Source organism: Panthera tigris, chromosome A1 (genome assembly GCF_018350195.1).
Source record: "Panthera tigris isolate Pti1 chromosome A1, P.tigris_Pti1_mat1.1, whole genome shotgun sequence".
NCBI classification, from domain to species: Eukaryota; Metazoa; Chordata; class Mammalia; order Carnivora; family Felidae; genus Panthera; species Panthera tigris.
The window spans coordinates 62,599,555-62,621,885 of record NC_056660.1 but is presented as its reverse complement, the minus strand read 5'-3'; the positions used below and the strand labels follow the sequence as shown (position 1 = coordinate 62,621,885).

General features: G+C 34.2%; 1 long non-coding RNA gene across 4 annotated transcripts in view; it reads right to left on the bottom strand.

The window, feature by feature from the left end:
- LOC122236662 overlaps positions 1–19,839 on the bottom strand; it is an 88,628-nt gene extending 68,789 nt beyond the window's left edge. For all 4 annotated transcript variants that reach the window (XR_006214816.1, XR_006214815.1, XR_006214818.1 and 1 more), the window contains exons 1-2: positions 19,700–19,839; positions 12,731–12,858 (exon numbers count right to left, since the gene is read on the bottom strand). This is a non-coding gene — a long non-coding RNA (uncharacterized LOC122236662). The remainder of the gene's footprint in view (positions 1–12,730; positions 12,859–19,699) is intronic.
- Positions 19,840–22,331: the final 2,492 nt, after the last annotated feature.

Genomic DNA, 22,331 nt, shown 5'->3' with positions numbered 1-22,331 from the left:
GCAACCTTCTCCCTACATAATAAACAGATTTATTTTAGCTGTTTTATCTCTTGACCTCTCATGTAATGTTTCATTACCTAAAACAGTTGGCATATCATTGATTTGACTAAAATCACCCTCCCCCCCTTTTTTAACAGATGAGGAAACTGAGGCTCTGAGATGTGAAGAGACTTATTTCTACAAAGTATTATGGCTTAAAACATTTAAAAAAATATATAAACCAGACTTGAGTTTCCTGGCTTCAATACTGTATTAGTTTTGCTGCATAACAAATTGCCACAGACTTGGTGGTGTAAAGCAATACCCATTAACTCAAAGTGTCTGGGGGAAGAAGTCCAGGAATGGCTTTGCTGGTCCTCTGCAAGGCTGCATTCTCCACTGGAGGCTCAACTGGAGAAAAGTCTGCTTTCAGGCTCACTCAGGTTATGGCAAAATTCATTTCCTAATGGCAGTAGGATTCAAGTCAGCTTGCTTCTTCAAAGCCAGAGATAGACAGAGACCCTAGCAGGACAGGTGTTGTACTCTTACATTAATTGTGTATATCCCATCACCTTTCCCACATTCCAGTTTCTGCCAACACTCAGGGAAGAGGATTAAACAAAGGCATAAAGACCTGACAGTGAACTCATGGAGGCCATCTTAAAATCTGTCCCCATGAGTACAATATTGTGTTACCTGTCAAAATATCAGTAGGTGAGAAGGACACTGCAGTGGTTTTTAAATATGTCTATAAAATTTTTTACATTCTTCCCCTTCATCTCCACTCCCCCTTGAAACTAAACTTGACTTAGTGATTCATTTCTAACAAATAGAATATGGTGGAAGTAATGGTGTATGACTTCTGAGACAAAAGGCATTGTGATCTTTTTGCTCTTTCCTGGATTACTCACTCTGGGGGAAACCATTTGCCTTGTCAGGAGGACATTAAAGCACTCTGTGGCAAAGAACTGAGGGCTCCTGTCAAAAGTCAGCAAGGGTTTCTGCCAACAACTGTGTGAGTGTTGACCTTCTGCTAATAGTTGCATAAGTCAGCATATTTAGAGGAGGATTCTTGAATTCCAGTCAAACCACTAGCTTCCCACAGCCCCATCCAGTATCACCTCATGAGAAAAGCTGAGTCAGATCATTCAGCTAAGCCACTCGCTAATTCTTGACCCACTAAAACTGTAAGATTTATGAATTTTTATCACTTTAAGTTACTAAGTTTGAGGGTAATTTGTTACCCAATAATAGATAAATAATATAGACACAAATTGCTTTATTGTCTGGTTTAACATTCATCAAAGAACTTCCCATTCATCAAAGAAATCCCTATTGCAGGTTACAGGAAACTCTGTTTATAATAGATTGTGTTTTATATTTTTGAAAATCATTTAAAATTTTTATTTTATTTTTCCCCTTAAAGTGGCACCAATCCAAGTTAGAAATGTCCATTTTTGTTTGCATCTAAGAATTCTCTGAAGGAAAAACATGTCCATGCCAAGTCCTAAAGCTTTGATTAGAGGAATAATTTCCCTTGGAAAAGCTGTGTTTTCCTTAACATTTAAATCTCAGAGCTGACTTGAACATCTACTCCATATTCTAAATGGTATACACTACACATTTTCTGCAGAGAAATGTTCCAAAGATAAACTAAGAAAGGTGAGAGCACTTGTTCTTAGACTGTTTCAGGTAAGTGAAACCTCACTGTGGATGCAAATGTATTTGCTCAAAGGTTTTACTCAGAGAAAACAGTCAAAAGATTAAATCTTCATAGGGAACTATAACCCTAACAAACTTCAAAGAAGTGGGGCTCCAATTGACAACCTGTGGACTGTCCCTCCCCACTAGCTGTGAGCCTAGGAGCAAAGCAATAGAAAAGTTCAACAAATTGGATTGGTTTTCTTAATGGGACTGAAATAATCTGGTCTAAGTGAAAAAAATAAACTTTGTTCAGCTGAAGTTAAAAGGGCAGTTCTTTGTGGTTATCAAAATAATAGCTTTACAATGGGATGTTAGCACTATATATCAATTATTCTTTACTTTTTTACTACTCTTATCATTCTCGTTTTCCTTTTTATCTTCCATGAAATCCACTTTTATAGTTCAGAGCTGAATAAGCCATGATAGAGTATTTTCACCTTTCTACTTCAAAAATTATCCTAGAATACTCTTTCCCCAAACACATCTATTTCACAAACAGCCTTATTATTTTTTTCCTTCAGTACTAGTATTTCAGTAGTCAAATTGAATTCAAGTAATATATATTCCATGGTGGAAGAACCAAAATGTCTATTAGTTTAATTTAATCCATATTAGATTGTGATACTTGTGCTTCAAATGGGTAAATTTAACAAGGTCTGGTTTTAATTTATCAAGTATACTGAAGTAGGTAAATATCAGCATGGAGCCTGATACATCAGAGTTGGAAGTATAATGAGATCAGTAGGTAAGCCCTCCATAAAATTACTTGGGGCATAGAAGAATCCAGACGTAGCAATTATACTTAGCAAGAAGAAGCATTTTTAGAGAGCGTAAAGCAATTAGTCAGATTTACAATCTCAAAGGAGAGAAGGGAAAATTACTTAAGTTAAACTAAGAAGCATCCTAAATCATCATTACACTGTATTGATCTCAGTTGAAAGTGACTGGCTAGAAATGCTTGGTTTATCTTTACCATTAAATATTTCCATAGTGTTTGACTAGCACCAAGAATATATAGTTGGCATTTGAGCTATAGTAACTTATAAGCACACAGGCCTTTTGGAACGTGTGCACATCTTTTTGAAGAAGACTCTCAGAACATTCAGGAGAGTTGACATTGATCTATATGCTAGTTATATTTTTTAACATTTCTGCCAATATACTAAAGTAAAGGGTGGGCAAATACATTTAAAGAGGATGAAGAAATGTACGTGGCAGTGGTTTTAAGTGACAAATAGGTTGTAATATTTTAACTGTTTGGTTTTATATCAAACGTGTCATTGTTCATTTACTCATTGAATGGTCCTGAATATTTCTAACCTACTTCATTTTTCAGAAAGATTTAATGTCCCTGAAAAAATATAAAAGATATTTTGAAATATGCATTGCTATGTTGAAATATCTGAGAAACCTCTTCTGATTTGTAAGAATATGCTCTTCAGATGTTAAATTACTCACGTTGGAGGCATCTGACCCATCCAATTAAAATTTTGGATTGGGGAGAGGAACACAGAATCTTTCCTATTTGCTAGTAAAATACACCCTTGAATTTGTCTCACCACTACTATGGACTCAAATGTCATCTGCACAAGGAGAGAAACTGGCCAATTATTATCTCTACTAATTGTTTATTAAGCACATTTCTTGAAGAGAAAAAAAGAAAAAAAATAAATGAGATGGTAAAATAGTATCATTACTAGGCAGATGGGGTGGTGTGTGTGTGTGTGTGTGTGTGTGTGTGTGTGTGTTCATACACACTTTTATTCTTTAAGATCTTAGTTACTAGAATTAGTCAAGTATATATAAATACACAGAAAGGCCAGAATGACCAATGCTACAAACTACCTGAATTTCTCTTTGTAGAATTAACCACTGAATTTTTTCTATAAAAGAAAAAGGGAGATATTTAGGTTGCACCAGAGGCTGTGATGATAGCTTTTTACACATCAACTAATTTAATCCTGAGCAACTCCTAAATTATAATGTTGAGCTTCCTATTTACTAAGATAATAAGTCCTTCTAATGTTGATGCTTTGAGAAAACAACTGAGTAAAAGAAAGGGCAATGTTTATTGGCCCTAACATGGGCCAAAGAACTACCTACTCTAACAAGCCTACAATACAAGTGTAAGGAGAAGGACTTAAAAACAAACAAAAAAACAAACAAGCAAACAAACAAACAAAGCTGTGGCCCCTGTAGAATCTCTCTCTCCCCTTACCATTTCCTTTAAAGCAAAGGTTGGTAGATAAGGAAAGCCTAGGTTTGAAAAGCTTCCAAGATTTGGTTCTTTGTATTCCTAAAGGTGGACACTAGGGTTTTCACTTTTTTAGTTTGGTATTTTTTTGTATTCATGTTTTGGAAACAATTTAAATGAGTCGTTGTTTATACAAATAGAAGATATTAGGAACAATAAGAAAAATGTAGAGCTATCTTTCTTATGCATATCAATGTAAAAATCCTCAAAGTTAACCACTAGCATCCAGCAGCCCATGAAAAATTAATGCATCATTACCAAGTAAACTTTTTTGGGGGAAATCTAAAAATGGCTCAATTTTAGGCAGCTTTTACCATTATAGACCAAATGTGAACTCAAAAGATCATTGTCCATGGATGCTGAGATAGCTTTATATAGAACTCAACACTCATTTCTCATGGTGTGCTGAATATATTGCATTTGCCCCTCTAGATCATTCTTTACCCTACTCTATGCCCCCAGGAAGCTCTTCTGTATGGACTCCATAAAAAGACTGTTATAACCCCTGGGGTCTAGCTGGGCTCAGTCAATGAAAATGCCTGCCTTCCAGAAGCAGATCACAGAGAGGAGAATGAGGTCAGAATATTTAGTTCCTGTTTCCTCTCTGAAGCATTGCTTCTAGCTATCCCTTAAAAAAAAGTTACTGCTTCCCTCAAGGTGGCTTTGTACATAATTCTCTCCCTCTGAATTCTGGTAAATGCTTCAATCTCCTCCCTTCTATCTTTAGGGTAATCCCAGGTTTAAGGAAATTCCCTGTGAGGTTCCTCAATACTCCAGCCTTACCTTAATAGTCTCCTTGTTAAAACCAAGTTATCTTAATTTCAGTGAGCCATCTGTTTTCCTTCTGTTATGGGTTCAGATGGGGAGCTTTCTTAGCATGTCCAAATATTGTGTTACATTAGTAAATTATATAAATAGAATTATCTGGTTTTTGTCCAAGATTCCCGGCACAGAACTATAAAAACACTTAGAATTTTTCTTTGTTATGCTAATAGTAGACTCTTGGTAGGCCCCTACATAACTTCAGGATGGGGTCTGGTCCCCAAAAGATCAAGCACATGTTTAGAGAATTGGGGACTTTGAGTCAGCCTGACCACCAGGAAGCAAAGAGGACCTGGAGATTGAGTTCAATCACATGGCCAATGATTTAGTCAATCGTGACTAAATTATAAAACCATAATTAGAAGCTTAGTGGGAAATACTGATGTGCTTAGAAGGTGACATGTCCTTCCTCCATGTGAAGATGGCATGGGAGCTCTGCATCGTTCCCTTCCAGAACTCATTCTATGTGTATCTTTTATATAGTAAAACTGCAATAATTAATTATAGCATTTTCTCGAGTTCTGTGAAAGGATTATGGGAACCCTCAAATTTGTAGTCAGTTTGTTGGAAGTTCAGATTGTCTGATGTCCCCCCAAAACACAGCTGGCATCTGAAAGAAGGGCAGTCTTGAGGCAGATTAAGCCCTAAGCCTGTGGAGTGTGATGTTAACTACAGGTGGTTTAACGTCAGAATTGTATTGCAATATATCCAGTTGGAAATGAAACAGAACAAATGTATCCCAAATCAGGAGACAGCATCATGTTTTAAATGGTGAAACTTCAAACACAGCTTCATTAAAATTGAACTTCCACTATCATATTAGTATTTCTCAGTTTTAGTAATACAATTCGTTAAGACTATGAATTTTCTCAGAGAAGAACATTGGTTTTGGTGAATCTTATAAGTTGATATGTTTCATACTTAATATCTTTTCAAATTCTTTAGTTTGGATTTTAATTTCTTCTTTGGTCCAAGAGTTAATATTTCTCTTTTAATTTTCAGGTTTTTTTATTATTACTTTAAAAATTATTGTAACTATATCATATTTTAAACATAGAGCTTGTTTGGTACCATATCTGCTTCTAGAAATTATTAGGCTTTTCTTTGAAAATTAATATTTAGTTTGCTTTTATGAAATGTTCATAGACACATGAAAATAAGATACGGTTTCTAATTTCCTGATGTTGAAATCATTTTATATTTATCAGATAAAGTTTATTAATTTTGCCATCAGTGCCCTTAAATCCTTAGTAATTTTTTTATTTACTTGATTTATTATGGCCTTTGAGAGCTGAGACATGGTCTCCTATTTAATATTGTGTTTCTATTACTTCTCATTGTAGTTACTGGAGTTGTACATTATGAATATTGACATATTATTTGGTACACAGAAGTTGATTGAAGATTTTTATTGTATTTTGTATTTTTTTATTACTATAAAGCCTTTTTCTGTTTTATGTAACGTTTTGACCTTGATTAAATTTTCTCAATATTAATAGGTACTCCTGAAGTTGATTATTAGTCTTTTAAAAATATTTCTTTATTCTTTGTTTCTTTGTAATTGCATTGTATTTCTTGGCTCATCTTAGCTTTTTCATTTAACTTTTTTGAATCACTTTGCTTTAGATGTATACTTTGTATACAGCATTTTCTTATACCTTTGGAATCTAATATGTACTTCTGGGTTTTTTCAAGTTTTTTTTTGCGTGAGATCTGTGTGCATGTGTGTGTGTGTGTGTGTGTACCTATGTGTCTTTTTATGCTGACAATATATAAGGTTTATGGTCTTTGTTCTTCCTGTAGTTAACTTCATGACTTTTAATTTTAACTTTAGACCCTTCTTTATTGATATATCTGTTTTTTTAATAATTTATTGCTTCCTAAAACAGTAGAAATTAGAACACTTCTGTACTATATTAGTCATCCATTGCCATGATAATGCTGCATAACAAACCACTTTAAAATTGTTTTTTTTTTAATTTTTTAAATGTTTATTTATTTTTGATAGAGAGACCAAGCACAAGTGGGGGAGGGGTAGAGAGAGAGAGAGAGAGAGGGAGATACAAAATCTGAAGTAGGCTCCAGGCTCTGAGCTGTCAGCACAGAACCTGACACAGGGCTTGAACTCACGAACCATGAGATCATGACCTGAGTCAAAGTTGGAGGCTAACCAACTGAGCCACTCGGGCAGCCCCAAAATTCACTGTTTTAAAACATTAAATATGTCAGTGATCTAGGGGAGAGTTTAACTTAACAGTTATTTTGGTTTTGTCTGGACTTATTCATTTGAACAACTGTTCACAGTTCAGCTAGCCTATGATAGTCTTAGTTGGGATGACTAGGGAAACTCAGCTATGTTTCTTTCACATGTTTCATTTTTCAGCAAGCTAGCCCAAACATATTTTTATGCTGCTAGTAGAGGAACCAAAGAGAGCAAGAAGAAATGCACAAGACTTCTTTCAGTTTAGATTTGGAGTTAATGTGCTGTTACTTCTGCTATATTCTATTGGACAAAGTAAGGTATAGGCTAGTCCAGATTTAAGGAGTGTGAAAATAGTTTCTTTTTAGTGAGACAATAATCAACATCACATGGTAAAGAATATGAACACAGAGAGGACTGAAGAACTAGGCCAATAAGTGTAATCAATTTCAGAAGATCTGCCCTAAGAGCCATTTATTCACATTCCTCACACCTGCAAAGTATACTTCTCTTCATCTCAAGTTATGCCACTCTATTTACTCCAAATTCACTTTCAAATCGGTAATTGGCATCCTCTCTACCCCACGCCTGAGTTAATCTCTTCTTATACTACTGTAGACTATAGAGCTAAATGCAACCAGCATTTAACTAGCTAAATGTAATACTTAATATTTTACCTGGTGATCACTTTGCCAAGTACAACAGTTTCATTAGGTACACAAGAGTTACCATGTTACCATGGTACTACAAGAGTCAGTTTTATCAATTGTTTTGCCAGTACAGAATACGGGTTGCCATCTAGAACAGTTTCAGCTTCCTCTAACAGTTTCTTCATCCTTTTCCTAGCCTCTGTCGCCAACTTCATCTCACATACTACATATTTTAGATTTTATTATGGCAGCTCCAACTAAAAAGTTTTAGATCTGCATCGCTGGCTAGCTTGAATCCTACCCTGTGTCTATTAATTTCCAACAAAAGCATCAGAAAATTGCTGAGCCAGTGCTGAACCTAAGTGATTTGATACCATTAATTAAAATGTGATGCTCAAAATTGTTTTTTAAATATTAAATTTATCTTTAGCACGATTTTTTTGGGTAAAGATTTATTTTTTAGGGCATTTTTGGTTCAGAAAATGATTCAGGGGGGCACCTGTGTGGCTCAGTCAGTTGAAAACCCGACTTTGGTTCAGGTCACAATCTCATGGTTCATGAGTTCAAGTCCCACACCGGGCTTGCTGCTGCCATCACAGAGCCCTCTTTGGATCCTTTGTTCCCCTCTCTCTGCCCCTCTCCTTCTTGTGTGCATGCTCTCTTTCTCTCTCTCTCTCTCTCTCTCTCTCACTCTCTCTCTCAAAAATAAACATTAAAAAAAAGAAAAAGATTGAGAGGAAGATGCAGAAATTTCCCATATACCCCTTGCCCCCACTCTTACATAGCATCCTTCATTATCAACATTTACCACTGAATTGGTATATTTGTGACACCTGGTGAACCTATAGTGATAAATGTAATCACCTAAATTCCATAATTTACCTTAGGGTTCACCCTTGCTATTGTGTATTTTGTGAGTTGAGACAAATGATATGTCTATCATTATAGTATCATACATGGTGTTTTCATTGCCCTAAAAATCCTCCGTGCTCTGCCTATTCATCCTCTCCCCAACCCCAAACCCTGGAAACCATATATATATATACACATATACATATACGTATATATATGTCTGTATATGTGTGTATATATATATGTATATATACAGACATATATATGTATATATATATTTTTTTACTGTCTCCTAGTTTTGCCTTTCCCAGAATGTCATATAGTTGGAATTGTAAAGTATGTAGTCTTTTCAGATTGGCTTTTTCACTTAGTAGTATTCATTTAAGCTTCCTTCATGTCTTTTCATGACTTGATAGCTCACATATAAACTTAGAATGAGTTTGTTGATGTTCACAAAGTAACTTACTGGAATTCTGATTGGGATTACATTGAATCTATAGACCAAGTTGGGAAGAGTCTTCCTATCCATGAACATGGGATATCTCTTCATTTATTTAGTCCTTCATTGATTTCATTCATTTTGTACTTTTACTCATATAGACCTTATACACATTTTGTTAGATTTATATCTAAGTATTTCACTTTTTTGGTTTTTATATAAATGGTATTTAAAAAATTAATTGGCATGTAGTAGACATACAATATTATATTAGTTTCAGGTATATGACATAGTGATTTGGTATTTACATACAGTACAAAATGCTCACAATGATAAGTGTAATTACCATCTGTCAGTGTGATTGTGTTTTCAATTTCAAATTCCACTTGTTCCTTTCTGGTACCTGGGGAAGTGATTGACTTTAGTATATTAATCCTGTATTCTACAAACTTGCTATAGTTGCTTATTAGTTCCAGGAATGTTTCTGTTAATTATTTCAGACTTTCTACATAGACAATCATGTCACCTGTGAATAAAGCCAGTTTTATTTCCCCTTTCCCACTCTGCCTCTTTTATTTATTTTTCTTATCTTATTGCAGTAGCTAGAACTTCCAGTACAATGTAAAGAAGGAGTCATAAAAGGGGACATCTTTGCTTTGTATCTGATCTTAGTGGGAAAGTTTTGAGTTTCTTATTGGTAAGTTTGTTAATTGTATGTTTTTTATAGATATTCTTTATTAAACTTAGGAATTTCCCCCTCTATTCCTGGTTTTCTGAGAATCTTTAATCATGAATGAGTGTTGGATTTTGCCAAATGCTTTTTCTTCACCTATTGCTATAATCATGTGAGGTGTTTTGTTTTGTTTTGTTTTGTTTTGTTTTGTTTTTTTAGCCTATTAATGTACTGGATTACCTTAATGGATTACTGAATGTTAAATGAGCCTTGCATACCTGAGATAAATTCCATGTGGCTCTGGTGTATAATTCTTTTTACACATTGTTGAATTAGATACACTAATATTTTGTTGAGGATTTTATGAGAGATACTGATCTGTACTTTACTTTTCTCATAGAGTCATTATCTGGTTTTGGTAGTACAGTAATGCTGGCCTTATAGAATGAGTTAGGGAGTATAACCTCTGCTTCTATCCTTTGAAGGAGATTATAGAAAATTGGTATACTTTCTTTTTTAAAAGTTTAATAAAATTCACTATTGAACCCTTCTGGACCTGGTGTTTTCTGTTTAGGGAGATTATTAATTATTGATTAAATTTCTTTAATAGATATAGACCTATCAGATTGTCTATTTTTTGTGTAAGTTTTGGAAGATTGTGTTTTTCAAGGAGTTGGTACATTTCATCTAAGTAACCAAATTTGTGGGCACAGAGTTACTCATACTATTTTATTATTTTTTTAGTGTCCATAGGATCTGTACTGATGTCAGCTCTTTCATCTCATATTAGTAATCTGTGGTTCTTTTTTTCTAGCTAGCCTGGATAATGTTTTGTCAATTTTATTGATATTTTCAAAGAACTACCTTTTAATTTCATTGATTTTTTTCTACTGATTTCCTGTTTTCAATTTTATTGATTTCTGCTCTAATTATTGTTTTTTCTCTTCACTTAGTTTGAATTTAATTTGCTCATATTTTTCTAGTTTCTTAAGGTGTTCAATATTGGTTTTAAAGCATCTAAGCTTCCGATGCAGAGATAGACAGAAGTCCATATCTTAATTATATGAAGTCTGAGGACTGGGACAGAAATGATGAATGAAGTAGTGAGAATGCTTAAACTTTTGGTTTTAGGAATTTGGCACTACCTTCACTTGTTCAATTCAGACAGACATTTTAGATAAAGGGAAATCAGATCTCTTCTAAGTACTGTCCCTGAGGGAAGATTCCTGGTATTTAGCTTGTTTTTGCCTGGAGGTTGCTCCTATGCAATTATGGCAGTTGGTGGTGTAAGCTATCTGACCTGCTGAGGACTGCTGCTGCGTGTTTTATGTAATCAAAAGAGACTCAACAGGATTGAGAAGAGCAAACTGATTTTGTAATTTTGTTGAATATTTCAAACCTTTTAAGTTGTGTGACTGTTTGACAATTGTCAGAATAATTGTTACTTTGCTAATTTGTTAAAAAATTTTAAATTTATTGTATATTTGTGTAAATATTTTATATTGATTGCTTTGTTTTTGTTAATACTATAAATAGCCTCTGAAAAACCTGAAGAAAGAAGATTGAATCTGTAGTAGATATGTCAAGCAGTTAGACACATTTAGTAATGAAGCATTGAGATGGATAGCTAGTCAAGATAATGCAGTAATAAAGACCATGAATGGTCTTTTTAGTGTGTAAATTCGTACACCATAAATTATTATCTGTATAGCATTAAATAAACTTTCTATACCTCAGATTCTTCATCTTTAAAAAAACGTTACAATACGGTATAAACTTTTTTGTGGGGTGAAATGAAATGTTTATAAAATCGAAAGCACTGAGCTAGCTCCATAGCAAATGCTCAAGAGATGTTAGCTTCTTCCCTTCCCTCAATTTCCTACATTTACTCTGAGATCTGAGTTTTATTTATAAAGATTACTCTTTACTGACATGCTTCCCGTATTATTAGGTTCCTTTATATATAAAGTCTCAATTATGGAAAATTATTTTTATTATGTTTAGCCTATATGAGAAACTAAGAAGTAATTTTCTTGAAGTAAATATGGGTAGAAATAAATGTATTTTTAAAATTCCCTTACTGTAAGTCAAATTTATTCTCAAAAAACTATTAGTGTTATTTTTCAATATGAGAAATACTTACAGGATTTCTACATTTATGGAATGAACAAATTGTTATAAATTCACTCAGATATAATGCTTCTCAAATTATAGAATTTAGGCTTTTTTGTGGTTGTCATCAGTGTCAAGTCTCTCTTTTTTGCTACTAGCAAAATGGGCTATGTTATTGTACCTGAAGATGTATAGTTATAACCTAGCAACTGCTGGCAATGCAAACAGTGGTGAATACTTCTCAAGAATCATATTTTCCAGGTTAGATATGCTAATTACCAAGGTCAGTCTTTGGCAAAAAGGCAAAAACTGTCTCAGTTAGTTTATTCATGGTTATTTTTGCACTTTATTTATTTTTGGTATCAAATCCTCCTGTTTTTTTCTACCAGCTTCATTTTGCTTTATTCTTAACTTTCATTGTGAGGTAAACATGTTAATTCTAAACTATAAATCAACAAGGCAATGCATACAAAGAGATATTAATTTCTTTCCTATATAAACATTTTTTTTGGCAAAATATAACTTTGTTATTTTGGCCATGTAGGCCAAATATGGCATTGTTCTTTCTTCTAAAATGGAAATAGAGGCACATATGCTCTACAGCAAATTTTCATACTGAGTTCAATGAAATCAACTGCTTTACATTTCTGTTTAATACTTTGGAATTTCAAAACAGCTTATGTGTTTTATCTCCTTAATAACTGTGCAAGACAGACAAGGTAAGTAGCCCTGTTGCTATTGTATGGATAAAGAAATAGCATATCAAAGATTCTAAATGATATATCCAGAATCTAGTAGTTGGAGGGTGGACTGAAAATCCAATCTTGGTATTCTGCTAACCCACCATGCCTCTCTCAAATAAACATAATATAACTGATTATGGCAGATAAGTTTGGAATATGTGGTAATTTGTATAATTCTGACATGTCAAATCATAATACTGTTTGCTTTTTCTACCAACAATTTTAGTGAATTGTGTGAGAAGTGAGCTTATAATTTTACCTTTTGCTATCACATAGTTGTTGATTGATAACTACTAACTTACAGTCAGGTACTCTGCTTAGAATTATTTATCTGATGAGTGGATTCGTCCTTGTCCATGGTGACCAGTGCCAGGCAGTATGCAAGATGACTAGATATGAATGCATCAGGATTCTGTAATTGGAATCTGTTCTAAACAAATAAACAGACAAAAATTGAAGGAAACAAAATTGAAATATTCCCTGCTCTATTTTATGAATACTTTTTAATGTTTATTTATTTTTGAGAGACAGAGTGCAAGCAGGGAAGAGGCAGTGGGGGAGAGAGAGAGAGAGAGAGAGAGAGAGAGAGAGAGAGAATATGAATCCCAAGCAGACTCCGAGGTGTTAGAGCAGAGCCCAAAGCAGGGCTTCATCTCACAAACTGTGAGATCATGACTTATACCAATATCCAGAGTTGGATACCTAACTGAGCCTACCCAGGTGCCCCTGTTCCCTGCCTTATTGATAAAGTATTCTAGTCCCAAGAATCTAAGGCAGAATCTAGAAGAAATATTTCTTTCAAATAAAAGCATGTTGATCTAAGTCATTTCTTGTCAAACTTTTGTGGTACAGGTAATCAGCAAAAAAAGGAATTACAATTCAATGAACAACTGCATGTGCATGTTCATTTACATGACCAGCTTTTTCAAGCCTGTCAAATCTACAAAATCTATATTATTGCCCGATTTTACAGATGAGAAAATTGAGGCTCCCAGAGACTAATTGCCAACTGCCAATAATGATAGAACTCAAATTTGAAGAAAGTACTCCCAAACAAAAGTTCATACTTTTTCTACTCTCCCACTAATCCTCTCTCAAAAAACAAAGGTCTACAATTTTTGTAATCTCAAAATATTTGTATTTGTACAAATTTTATTCTAAACAGATAGTCAATTCTTACATAAATAAGGCAATATTTTTATTTGCCTGAGTAACCTAAAGAGTTTAAGAAAATAGGGAGACAGACTGTAGAATTAAAATATGTTCAGTAAATTAAACTGTTGAGACTATGCTAAAATAAAAAGCTTTTGCATAGTGAAGGACATCATTAACAAAATAAAAAATGCAACCTACTGAATGGGAGAAAATATTTGCAATGATATACAGGTTAATTTCTAAAGTATATAAAGAATTTATACAACTCAACACCAAAACACAAATAATCCAATTTAAAAATGGGCAGAGGACTTGTATAGATATTTTCCAAAGAAGACATACACATGGCCAACAGACACATGAAAAAGGTGCTCAATATCACTAGTCATTAGAGAAATGAAAATCAAAACCACAAGATATCACTTTATACCTACCAAAATGGCTCAAATCAGAAACATTTTAAGAAACAAGAAGTGTTGGTGAGGATGTAGACAAAAGGAACCCTCATGTACTATTGATGGGAATGCAAACTGGTACAGCCACTGTGGAAAATAGTATGGAGGTTCTTCAAAAAATTAAAAATAGAATTACCACATGATCCAGTAATTCCACTACTATTTACCCAAAGAAAACAAAAATACTAATTCCAAAAGATATATGCATTCCCATGTTTATTGCAGCATTATTTTTACAATAGCTAAGATATGGAAGGAGCCCAAGTATCCAACAGATGAATGGATAAAGAAGATGTGAGATTACACACACACACACACACACACACACACACACACACACACACTGAAATATTATTCAGCCATAAAAAAGAATGAGATCTTGCCATTTGCAACAATGGCCAGGACTAAGTGAAATAAGTCAGTCAGAGAAAGACAAATACCATATGATTTCACTCATATGTGGAACTGAAGAAATAAAATAAATGAACAAAGAAAAAGAGCGACAAAAAACCAAACTCTTAAATACAGAGAACTGGTGCTTGCCAGAGGGGAGGCTGGTGGGGGGAAGGGTGAAATAGATAAAGGAGATTAAGAGTGCGTTTACCTTGTTTTAAAGTTATTTTTAAGCTTTTATTAATTTATTTTGAGAAGTGGGGGAGAGAGGGAGGGAGGGAGAGAGAGAGAGTGAGAGAAAATCCCAAGCGGGCTCCATGCTGTCAGCATAGGGCCTGACATGGGGGTCCACCTCTCGAACTGTGAGATCATGACCTGGGCCGAAATCAAGAGTCAGGTGCTTAACTGACTGAGCCACCCTGGTACCCCTAGAGTGCAATTATCTTGATGACAACTGAGGCATGTATAGAGTTGTTGAATCATTATACTGTACACCTGAAGCTAATATAACACTGTATATTAATTACATTTGGATAAAAAATATTTTCATTAAACTGTTTTTTATAATATTGGACTATATTAAATTATTATACATAATTTAAACCCCATGCTTAATATAAGTTTGATTTGGAGGTAAGGCATGCCTCTGATATGCTGCAGTAGTTGTCCCTGCAGTATAAAAAATTATTTTGTACAGAAGAGGAAGCTTAGCATGGTTAGTGAAAATTTGCCAGCATAAAACTTTAGAAAGCACTGACCTGTGTGACTACATGTGAAATAGATTTACTATTCAAAAGATTTGTGTGTCCTACTTACAAAGTTAAACTTTAATTACCACAACTCATGATAAAAAGGCTCCTTAATACTATATTTTTAAAAACTACATAGATTTATTTTCCCAAAAAAAAAAATCTTTATGATTAATTGCATGCAACACCCCTAAGAGATCCTCAGTACTTTGCTTTAGCAAAGTTTCTGTTAAAAAAGTATATATGTAATAACTCATTAAGGATTCATTTTGATTACTGTTTTTGCATTTTAAATACTGTTTGGCAAATTCTATTTTTGACAGCAGTGAAATGATTTAGTTTGGAGTGGGCTCTTGGTCATGCTGAAGGACTGTAATAAATCAGTTCCATGAAAAAAAAATTTGTGTGTACGTCACTATATTAGCTCTAGGCCATTCAAAGGCAGCTAAGCCTTTGTTTTACCTCAAAAAAGAATGTTTAATTCATTAGAACAGGTAGAAAAAAAACATGTTTATGCTTCTTCTTGGTATTTTACTTGAAGATTAATCTTTGTTCACCACTGGATCTGTACAAAATAAATTTATTTGAAAGGAATTAACTGTCACGCAGTGTGTGGGTCTTAGTTTTCTTAAAGTGAATAGGAAATGGCTGGGGCCTAAACAATATTTCAGTTTGAGGGTAATGTGTTTTCTGGTTTCTACCCTGTCAGATTCTCACCCTGGTCTCCAGGGAGGCAAGAAGAGATTGCCTATTTGACATATTTTGCCTAAAGCAAGTCCTGAAACTAGGATTTATATTATTCATTTGACTGAGTGCTGATTTCCATAGATTTGCCATGGGTGAGAATACAATCCATTTTCTTAAAAAACTTAACACCTTTCTTGTATAAATGATATTGTATTTTGTACAAAATAATGAGGGGAGAAAAGAATTGGGGGATGTTTAAAACAATTTTTTTTTATGTTAAACTAAGTGAAATCAGACTTTTAAATATTTCTAATTTTTAAAACTTATTTATTTTAAAAGGTATAGGAAAATTTAGGAGTCTGAACTTCTTTTTTTGCCACAGATTAAAAAAAAACACATACAGAGAAAACTAAATTAGAAAACCTGAGGTCTTCCCTTTTTTCAATATCTGCATAACAACAGTAAAATATAAACTTAGTCTGATAAAATAAATGATCTATGACTTATCTCTTCAGCCCCCAATGTTAGTTTTTACTGATAAAAATTGTCTTAAGTTGCTGACTGATCTTGTAGAGATGCATTATCCATGGACTCAGTTAATAAAGATTAATGATGATATTAAAATTTTCAGAGATTAATAAAAGTTCATAATCATATTTTGCTATATGGAGAAGCTTTTTTAGTAAAAGGTGAAAGATTTATGCGATTTGAAGAGAAACCAGAGCATGGAGAAGCTTTTTTAAAATAGGGAATAACCCATAATTATATTCCAACATAAAATTATATTATTTATATATAATTATATTCCAAACATAAAATTTTTATTGTAGTTTTTGTTTTTCAAATACAGGGATAAAACAGAAAAGTTCTATGAGAGCAGGAAAAAGTTCCCACTCTATAATTAGGTGAAAAAGACAAAATAAGTACCCCAAAGCATGATCTATCTGTGGTATAGAGGAGAATTAACTTCACACCATTCATTTTCTAAGGCCTAATCACTATTTAAAATTTTTCTGTTGAATGATTATAACTCGAATTAGTCTTTACAATGAGAAAAATCCCTGTCATAATCTCTCCAAACACCTCCCAAACTAGTGTCTTGACCTGAATTCCCCATATCTATAAATATTATTAACAGATGAACCAGGCTTCATATACTAGAATATCTCTTATAGCGATTCTTTTGTTTTATCTCTATTTTCCATAAAATGACAATTTATAAATATTACACATTCATAATTCCTTCTTAATCCACCTTGTTTTTCCCTAGTACCATTGCCATTGCTCATAAGAAGCAGGTAAGTTAATTCATATTTTACTAATTCATATTTTACTAATATTTACTTTGAAAATTTAAATATCTCACTTTCACCATGCCAGACACCTAAGTATCAACTCAGTCAGAGTTTAAGAATTAGACCTTTACTGGGGTGCATGTGTGGCTCAGTCAGTTAAGCATCTAACTCTTGATTTTGGCTCAGGTCTTGATCTCACATGAGATCAAACCCTGAGTCAGGCTCTGTGCTACAGCGTGGAACCTGCTTAGGATTCTCTCTCTCTCACTCTCTCTCTCCCCACTTGCACATACACTCTCTCTTTCAAAATAAATAAATAAACTTAAAAAAAAGAATTAAACTTTTCCTGCTGTAGAGCAAAAATAGTTATTTGCTATATTGGTTTCAATGGACTATCAGAGTCCGTTGAGAAATAATTCGTGGAAAAGAATTTTGCATAGCACTTAGAAGGGAGAAAAAAAGTGTCTGAAGAAGCAAGAAGGAAGGAAAAATATTTGAGTGAAGAAGTCATGTCATGGCCTAAAAAGGAGATTAGAGGATGAGGGAAGAGAAAGAAAAGACTCAGGATTTTCAAGAAAGGAAAGGACCCATATTTCCCTGTTGAGTAGACTTGGAAGAGGACGACTGTGAGGGGGACTGCTGACCTGTCCAGGTAAAAGATCTGGCCTCACCCACTGAGCCTTTCTTTACCTTATCCAGGTTTTATGCTAGTATTTTTTACTGGATAGGGTTCTCCCTTCATCTAGTCACTGGGTAACTATATAGGAGTAGTGCTACTCTGCGTTACTGGATTTTGTTTGGTCTTCATCTCATAACACCCAGAACACAAGAAAGGGCCGAGTTTCCTGCCCAGTGTCTAATTTCCATATATGTGTGGGGAGTAACTGAAATTAATCAACTCCAGAGACACTCAGAGCTCAACAGTGTTTAATGATACATTGAGGTATTTGTGGTTCTTAGAGATAGCTTTGTTCATCTCTGATTTGTTATCTCTTTCTTTTCCGATTGTTTAAAGGATAAATTTATTTAAAAAACCAAATCTTGGGGCCACCTGGGTAACTTGGTCAGTTAAGGGTCCAACTCTTGGTTTGGTTTAGGTCATAATCTCATGGTTTGTGAGTTTGAGACCTGCTCTGTGCCGAGAGCATGGAACCTGATTGGGATTGTCTCTCTCACTCTCTCTTTGCCTCCTTCCTGCTCGCATGTTCTCTCTCTCTCTCAAGATAAATAAATAAAAACTTAAAACAAATGTCAAATCTTGACTTTCATAAAAACCATAAAGTGAACACATGTCAAAGATTTAACTCATGAATTTAGGATGTACTCAGATGTTACAACCAGCTCAAAAGATGATTCAGAGAGAATAGACATTTAGGCATTATGATGATTTTATACATTATAGTAAAATTGACTCTCTTCTACAGGGATAGGGGAAATGGGGTTAGGGAGGAGAAATAAAATTTCCCTCCATCAGATAGAATTTATTTACATGCTAACAGGCAAGAGTTATTTGCAGTACTAACAATTATCTCTAACTTGTAAAATACTTCAACATACCATGAAAAATGCCAATCTCTTAGCTTTAGAAGCTGGAAGGATGAATGTTCTTTAGACCAGAGGTTGGCAAATTTTTCTGTGAAGGACCAGATATTAGACTTTATGGGCCACACACACTCTTTGTCACTTATTCATCCCAGTTTTGCTTTTTGTTTCATGTTATAACCCTTTACAAATATAAAAATATTCATAACCCAAAGTCTTTCACAATTTTTTTTCTGATAGCAGCTGGACCCATCCTTCATTTTATTGCAAAATAATTCTTTTAAGATACTAATTTGGTCTTTTTTTTAAGTTTATTTATTTATTTTGAGAGACAGAGTGTGAGGGGAAGGGCAGAGAAAGAGGGAGAAGAAGAATCCCAAGCAGGCTCTGCACTGCCAGCATAAAGCCTGATTCAGGGCTTGATCTCATGAAACATGGGTTCATGACCTGAGTGGAAACTGACTCAGAAGCTTAACTGCCTGAGTCACCTAGGCACCCTAATATGAATTTGGTCTTAATTAGAAGCTCCTCCTTCTCAAACAATTTCAATAGGTCCTTGAAAAATTAATTAAGTGCAAACTTCCCAGGCCTGGTTTCAGGACTCCAATCACACATTTGACTGCTGCAGATTATTGCCTCAGATCTTTCCATGTATGAACCACTCATTCTTACTTAAATATGCCCCATTTTCTCACTTCTGTGTATTTTCTAATGTTTGAACTATTACACAAAATTCTTCCCCTTTTGAAATCCTAGCCTTCCTTACAAGGCCTATTTCAAAACCTCTGCTCAATATTGTCCTCTTCAACCTTTATCCAGGGAGAGTATTTTTCTTTGAGCCTTCCTAACATTAGCATCATTATTTATATCTTTCACATTAATCATCCTAATATTGATTCATTTTTACCTATATTATATCCTGTCTCTATCTGTGCTTCTATAACAAAACTACTGTGGAATAGGTGGCTTATAAATAACACAATGTTTTTTCTTACAGTTCTGAAGGATGAACAGCCCATGATCAAGGCACCAGGCAGGTTTGGTGTCTGGTAAGGTCCCACTTCCTGGTTCACAGACAGCTGATTTTTCATTAAAATGTCACATAGTGGAAGGGGCAAAGGAGCTCTCTGTGGTCTTTTTTATAAGGGTACCAATTGCATTATGAGGGCTCTACCATTATGACCTCACCACCTCCCAAAGGACTACCTCCAAATACTATCATACTGGGGATTAGATTTCAACATATACATTTTAGAGGTATACAAACATTCAGTCTATAATAGTTCCCATTCAATATTAAATTTTTTTCTTATTTACCTAATCTAGGCCTTTCAAAGATCAGGTGCTCAATAAACTCTTGCTGCATTCCATCACTTGTTTCTTTTGTTCTTGACTAATTTTTAATTTGCTGGGATGAGACTTTTTGTTGACTTACTGAAATAACTTAACAGTGTTTATTTCCTTTATACCATTAGCCAGTCTGATATCTATGGGAAATCACTTACCATTCTTGTTTTAGCTATCAACTGCTGCATACCAAATTTCCCTAAAACTTATTACCTTAGAAGTAAAAGCACATTTTTGATTTAAATGGTTTCCATGCATGAAACATCTGTGTAACTTAGCTGGGTTCTTTGGCTCACAGTCCCTCACAGTACTTTAATCAAGATGATTCTAGAGCTGAGTTACCTCAAAATTCTTTATGGGGAAAGATCCCCTATAAAGTTTACTCACATTCTTTTGGCAGGATTCAGGTTCCCATGGGTTGTTGGACTGGGGCCTCAGTTTCTCACTGGCTGTTGGTCAGTGGCATTCTTTCATTCCCTGTAGCTTCTCCATAGGTCAGCTCACAATATAGTGGCTGCTTCATTAGAGTGAGCCAATAAGAAGAGCCAGAGGAAGAAAGAGAGTGAGAGAGAAAGAAAGAAGTCAAGTCTTTTATAACCCAATCTCACAAGTGACATTCCATTCTTCTATTGTATGCTATTTTTAGAGGCACTTCTCTAGCTCTAGCCTATACTCAAAAGGAGAAAATTACCCAAGGGCATGAATATCATTGGAGGCCATCTGGAGTCAGCCTGCTACAATTCTCTCAACTTCAGTTTTCAAACCATTCAGATGATGGTAATAATGTTGAATCTACCAACTTCAGAGAATTACAAGATTAAAATGCTATTATAAATTAAAAATACAGTGGAATGTTAACAGTGGTCTCTAAATGTAAGGAGACCACGGGAAACCTGTCAAATAAAGATGAAATTTTCAGATCGATCATATTTATGGAAAAGTTCAAAATTAATCTTCAGCAAAAATTACTGTTAACTGAAAATGATTCAGTCTGATTTTCCCCTCTATTATCTAAGCATCCAGCTTTTGGGAGTCAATACTTTCTTCTCTTGTCTCATTATAGCGTTGCACATTTAAAACAGACATACTTGCATTTTAAAAGAGCCTTCAGAAAGAGAAAGGAATCTTTTGATAAAGGAAAGGTCTTAGGCATCCATGAAGGTCTCTAATTTTGGAAGATCTCTTTCCTAGAATTCTTGAAAGTGAATGTTTACTCTTCTCAGAGCCCTGAGAAGTTATCTTTAAAATGTCTGCTTAACCTGGTTTAATCACCATTGTTTCCATTCTTACCGCTGCAAAAATTATTGCAACTGCAGTATATCATTGTTCCAGTAGATGGCAAAAGCATACTATACACCAGACTGAAGTAAGTTTGAAAACATGCATATTGAAGGCATGAACAAATGGTCTCAGCCTGTTTTAAAAATCTGCCTTTGTTGTGTTTGGGACACCATGAATGTAAAGGGAATTGTAGCATTCCATCATTGACATCTCTGATTCAGACAGGTTTTGCTGATATTCTACAGAATTAAAAAATATATATATAGTTCATAGAAATGAGTGATCTCATGCAGAATTAAGTTATGCCTGTGTGTTAATCTCGTAGTCAACTCAGTCAGGCTTTTTTTTTTTTCTTTTTTCTTTTTGGTTTTATTTTAATAAAACAGAGTGGATATAATATGGAAATTATTTTAATTAAAAGAAAGGCATATGGCACTTTGTAATTATAAACCATGAAGATCAGTTGTTTAGATAGTGGTGTTCTGCAATGGGAGTTGAAAGACACAGAAAGACATAAGACATTTATATTCAATTGCCATTTTTCAGTTATACGATAACAGCATTTCCCAAAGAATGTACATATTATTGCACATATTGTAATTTAGAAAGCATATATGCTTAACGATTTCGTTGCTATTCTTGCCTATTTATGTTCTTGCTAATTTGACAATACTGTAATTTAAACCAAGAATATTCTGCAGTGATGTGATTGTAACTGCTCAGAAATAAGGATGGTGACATTTATATTCATGCAACATCAACATAAATTAGGCAAAATTCAGCTTTTTTTCCCTGGCATTGATGCTATCTAGAAAGGATATACACAACCAAATTTCAGTGAGGTAAAACTTAATTTTCTTTTTGTTTTCATTATATAAAGTTAAATGTATTTCCACTAAAAAAAATTTCCTATAATACATGTTGAAATAATGCCCATTGCTCCATTGCTTTATTTGTCCTTGTGGCCTCAGCAGGACACTATGTCCAGCTCTTCCTGTG